This window comes from Cydia fagiglandana, chromosome 14, assembly GCF_963556715.1.
Source record: "Cydia fagiglandana chromosome 14, ilCydFagi1.1, whole genome shotgun sequence".
Lineage (NCBI taxonomy): Eukaryota > Metazoa > Arthropoda > Insecta > Lepidoptera > Tortricidae > Cydia > Cydia fagiglandana.
Window position 1 is genome coordinate 2,952,196 of NC_085945.1, and position 5,821 is coordinate 2,958,016.

Sequence of the window (5,821 nt, forward strand, 5' to 3'; positions counted from 1 at the left end):
ATAAGCACGGATATTTGTTCCTGAGTCATGGGTGTTTTCTATTCATTTATGTATTTAGAAATACTTATAATTATGTTATATACCTACCTATATCGTTGTTTAAGTACCCACGACACAAGCTTTATTGAGCTTACCGTGACGCTTAGTACAATTGTGTAATAATGTCCTATATATATTTATTTTTATTTCAAAAAAATATACTTATGTCTAGGTATACAAAAGTTTCGCCAAACTGTAGACAGTTTGTTGGTACCTAATATTTATTTATTTATATATATGTATAAACTATAAACAATCTTGAAATAGCGTCTGACAAAAGTAAATTTAATGAAATAATACATTTTTGTCTCCCTAAACTATCGTCACCCAAGATACCCCCAGCTGGGCCGCAGAAACTATTACGGCTAAAGTTAAATCAGTTTTGTCTCCGCGGGCTCACGCCGGCCGTGCCAATCCCGACTGGAAATAAAAGGATTCGCAACTTCTGCCTTTGTGTATACAGCTTTATGCAGAATTGTGAAATTTTGTTTGTTAAAGAAACACCTTCAAATCTTCTCGGGTACAGTGGTGTAGGCTTAAAGCAGGCTTATAGTTCGTTTTTTTTGCATTAGAAAGAACTTCATAGAATGTAAGCGATCTTACATTCTATGAAGTTCTTTCTAATGTAAGAAATAAGATAAACAATCTTGATGTCTTTTAATTGAAAAACGCTTTTTATAAATCAGTAACTATTACGAAAGCAGAAGAATATAAATGATCGTATTAGATTCATAATTGTTACATATTTGCCGTAACTTATTTTTAAAATGTGTTTTTCAATTAAAAGACATCAAGATTGTTTACCTTATTTCTAATGCCAAAAAAATATAGCTTTATTGCGAATCTTTATCTGTATTTCAAAATAGTTGTAATGTAAAACTAGTTTGTGTAGATTTCTTTTTAAAAGGAATAAGAATGAAATTTAATAAGTTTTTCGTAAGATTTTTGTTTCGCGTAGGTGCGTGGACAAAGTTCAGAATATATTATTTTCTCAAATAACGGCAAGTATTTAAAGCACCACCCTCAGGGTTAATGTTGGTCGTATTTTTCTTGAACTCTCATCGTTTATTAAGCCATAAATATCGAAGTGAAACTCTCGAAAGTAACTTTTACTGAAAGAAACTCGTGAGAAACTCAGTCGTTATTGACTTGGCCTGGAGTTGAAATACACTTGACTGCTAGGCCCCACTTTAAAATGTTTCAAGAAAAAACCTAGTTTTAAAATTTGTAAAATTCTTAAGGAATTTATATTTATACTTACTTGTATATAATCCGTCCAATTCATGTGCAATTAGGTATGTTGATGTAAAAGGGAAGAAAATCTCAAGCGAAATTATAAAAATATGCATGTTGGAAACTAATGTGCATGATATTATGCTTACAACCTTCGAGCAACACGGAAGGGAGGCGGCATTCGCACTATTTCCCCTCTGCCGAGGTACAAGATTAGCACGTCAATCTAATCTAGCGCGGGTAATAAAACTAGTTGCACTTGGATTTTTCACTAGACCGAGTCCAGACGCGCGCGTGAACACTGCTGCACAAAAATGCCTATTTGCTCGGTTTTTTGTTATAAAAAGAGGTCGGGGACATCAAATTTACAAAAAGAAAGTGTTACATTTCACATGTAATATTTTTTTTTACATATCATACGTTAAATTACATTTAAATACAATTATTATATTTTAGTCGCAAGTAATTGTTGGATTTATCGATTTTGCTCGCTCAGTACAAATTGCGGATCGGTCGAGCGACAAATCCGACTTCTCATCTCTCAGAATACAATGACATACTTCAACGAAAATCTGTTAGTGTGCGTGTTGTGACACTAGTCACTCGTCCGTACACAAAAAGAGATCGAGGTTTGCAAGATTTGTCTTTGACGTGTGTAATTTTCTATGTATTTGTGTCGTCATTACAGATTGGATTTTGTATGTAAGTGTGTGAGAAATGCGACTGTGTGCACCTTTCCCCCCGCGAAAAATGGCAGAAAGATTTGTACGGCGAGATATCGCTTGGGCCCCTCCCTTCCGACGTGTCGGAAGCCGGTGTTGCTCGAAGCTTACAACAGTGGGGAGACACCCCTGACTTCGGGCACTCGGCTCCGTCCGGCTCAGGGCCCGTAGCCAAATTACATTCGCTCCGTGTCGATTCGATCTCTACGTTCGCGAGCGACTGGTCGATAATGTTTATAATAACCTAGCCAAGAGGCAATCTTTTTAGTTAACGCTCAAGCTACGCGCCAAGTCGGTAAAAATTAATTTTTGTCTGTGGTTCTCGTTCAAAACCGTCAAGAAACGTCATCTGTCAGCTGTCAAGAGTGTCAAGTGAACAGCGAATCTAATTTTGGAGAAAATAATTGTTTTATCGGTAAGCAAATTAAATATTTTGGTATTTGTCTAACTTAGTTAATCACAATTTCGTGATAAAATAACTCTATATAGTGTAATATTTGAAAAGTGTGTTGTTAATTGCATATAATTTTGACCTAAAGTTTAACAATTTCAGACAGCCGTCGTCCCCGCAGCCCCAACCAAGGCGGCGGTGCAGCCAGAGCGGGCTCCGCGGGCTCTTCTTCCACGCTGAGAAGTCCTCGCCAAGTTGGCACGTACAGTCAAAGCTGCCGCTGCAATCTTCATGACAGTTACCAGTGCTAAGGACATGCACTGCTGGCTTACTTGACCAGAAGAGACAATACTTTAAGCGTTAGTAATGATTCAAACCGTGAAGTGAAATTGTGGACAGGTTTGCCCGAATCAGTGTAACCTCAGTGAAATCATTTACTTCATAGACTTCAAACATTTTCGAAATTAACAAAAGTCAAGCGGACATTGAATACATAGATGTTATGCATTAGATAAGATAAAAGCTGCCTGTGAAACCAAAACTAATAAATCATATTGTTACTTAATATTATTGTTTTATTACCTACTGTCTTTGCTTTTTGTTCATATTTAACCTTTTGTATGCTCCTGTCAAAAATTTGTAATTTATATATCAATCATAATAAAATAAAATAAATACTTACACATACTTATATAGACAAATACATACTTATATACATAGAAAACACCCATGACTCAGGAACAAATATTAGTGTTCATCACACAATTAAATGCCCTTACTGGGATTCGAACCCAGGACCATCGGCTTAGCAGGCAGGGTCAATACCCACTAGGCCAGACCGGTCGTTTTTTAAAGACAACTTTTAAAAATTAATGCATTTTTTTAAAGTTGAATATAGGTAAGTATATACATGGGAGCAGATCTGCTCCTAAGCATACCAAAAGTTAAGGTGGTAACCACCATAAATAAATGAAACAATGATTGGGTTAAAAAGTTAATTTATTTTATTGAAAATCTGTTAATGAAAGATGCAGCAGGTATTTTTTGCCGGCAGCATGAAATCAGTAGCCAAGCATTCTTGTTTGTACATATATTATGTACAGTGTTTTAAAACAGTAAAACAACACTCAATATATTTTTGTGGTTGTACATGTGACATAGTTTCTTCCCTTGACCCTGGCTTTGGAGCACCATAAAGTATTGGTTCATATGCCAAGGCTGCAATGAATATCCAAGTCACCTGAAACAAAATGAATGCTTAGTTTTTCAACAAACTTTGTAACATTTGGTTATAATACTTATTCTCTACCAGTCACATGACAAAAAAAACTAAATGTTTTGTGTAAGTATATGTTAAGATTATTTTTATATAGTGTGTAGGTACAGTCAGCTGCAGAGAAAAGGTACCACCGCTACATAGAAGTTTGTATGCAGGGTTGGTACCTTTTCTCTTCAGCTGACTGTACCTGTGCCTGCCAAAAGAAGTCATATACAATATGTTTCATAATATGAAAAAGTTTCAATACTATGGTTGATAATTGATATGTATGACAACAGCCCGTCTGGCCTAGTTGGTAGTGACTATAGTGACCCTGCCGGTTAAGCTGATAATCCTGAGTTTGAATCCCCGGTAAGGAAATTTGTGTAATGAGCACAGATATTTTGTACCTGAGTCATGGGTGTTGTCTATGTATTTAAGTATAGTTTGTCAAAGGACTGTCTCATTTCAAACAAAGACGGAGAGAATCATACTAGCTTTGTCATATACTAGTACTAGCACCCAAAAGATAACTATGAGTATAGTTTTCCTGGTTCTTACTGACTGACAAATTGGTTTGACCATCTATATATAGTTATCTAAGTACCCTAAGTACCCACAACACAAGTCTTCTTGAGCTTACTGTACAGTCCGACAAGAAATTGTAGAAATTAAAAAGTAGCAACACTGTAGTCTCGTCCCTTTCAAATCAATTTAAGAAAATGGGATGACACTACAATATTGCTAGTTGTTAGTGACCTTGCCTATGAAGGTGATGGTTTTGCGTCCCGGGAAGGGCATTTATTTGTGTGAAGAACATTTGTTCCCGAGTCTTTATCTATATTTGTAAAGCCTTTACCTATATACCTTTGCCTTTACACATTCAATTCACTTTCCTATTGAAAAACAAGTGCTTGCCATTGTGCATATGGGTACCAAATTTAATCTACACCGTTCATCGGTTTATATTTGATGACGTAACAGGAACACATTTGTTATTTTAGCATTAATAACATATTTTATATGCTTTTTAGTAGGTATAGTAGGGATAAGTTATTGACTCACTCTTACCTTTGTAGGGACGTTGTTACGTGTTGCATTTGTGGGTGCATAATCCATTTTTCCATGACACTGTCACTATAGATAGGTAGATATTCAGCGCCTCGGTCACATTGGATCCTTTGGGTGAAATGCTGCGTACGGCCCACAATCCTTTGATCGTAGCAGTCCTTTCCTAAGCAGTTTCAATAGAGGCGATTTTTCAGACGGCGCCTGCGTCTAAGCGACACTTCCGCGTTGTTCGCCGCCCACAATGATGTTGAAGTATGCTTTTTACTACAAATTCTAATTTACAAACACTATTATTCGGTATTTTCTTGTGCTTCGATAAGTTATCTGCAAGGGGATAGCTCGCGCTACGTAGCTACACCTAGGAGGCGATAACGATTTGATTTCGCTTGTCAAAAGTGTCACTTGGCTAGGCAATGTATGACAGATGGCGAATCCCGGTAACGAAAGTTTTGCGTTTCGTTACAACATTGCAACTTGGCTAACATTTTTGTATTCGTTAATATTTTTCGACAGACTCATCTACGGTACCTGTCATTCCCATACATTTTTTATCGATTCGTTAGCGATATCTTTTTTCGAAATGTGTTTTGGCTAGGCCCCCAGCATTGCTCCGAGCAATTATTAGGGTTGACACAACTTGTCGTCCCATTGCGTGCACGACCACATAAAAGATAATTACTTGAATTTTAACAACCCTAAATGGTCGAAAGGGATAGTGCCCTTAAGTTAGAAAGGGATATCATGATTCGACCCTGAATCGCTGTCAAACTTCAGTTTGGTAGGAAGTGTCCTTTCTGTATGGTATTACTTATTCTGTGCTTTTAAGATGTGACAGTAATAAGATAGGCACTAATCTGTCAGTGTCAAAAGTGACATTTATTCAACCAAAAACGTCACTTCGTCGTCAAAACGTCGTCAAAAACACACTGACAGATATCGTATCACCGCACGCTACAAGCACTGTGTGCCCACTTATCTGCCTAAAAATTGCCGTTAAAGCAAAACTTCAAAATTCTCGATTCCTTGAAGGGGTAAACTTGGAGGCTTTTTATCATACGACTTATGAATGGGGCCGCGAGGAGCTCTTACTGATGTATGGCCACATTA

The 5,821-nt window shown here is 36.9% G+C and overlaps 1 long non-coding RNA gene across 1 annotated transcript; it reads right to left on the minus strand.

Moving 5' to 3' along the window:
• Positions 1 to 3,366: 3,366 nt before the first annotated feature.
• Positions 3,367 to 5,309, minus strand: LOC134670494 (uncharacterized). Its single transcript, XR_010099068.1, has 2 exons — positions 4,715 to 5,309; positions 3,367 to 3,625 (listed from the first exon to the last, which is right to left on the minus strand). It is a non-coding gene; the product is annotated as an uncharacterized LOC134670494 (long non-coding RNA).
• Positions 5,310 to 5,821: the final 512 nt, after the last annotated feature.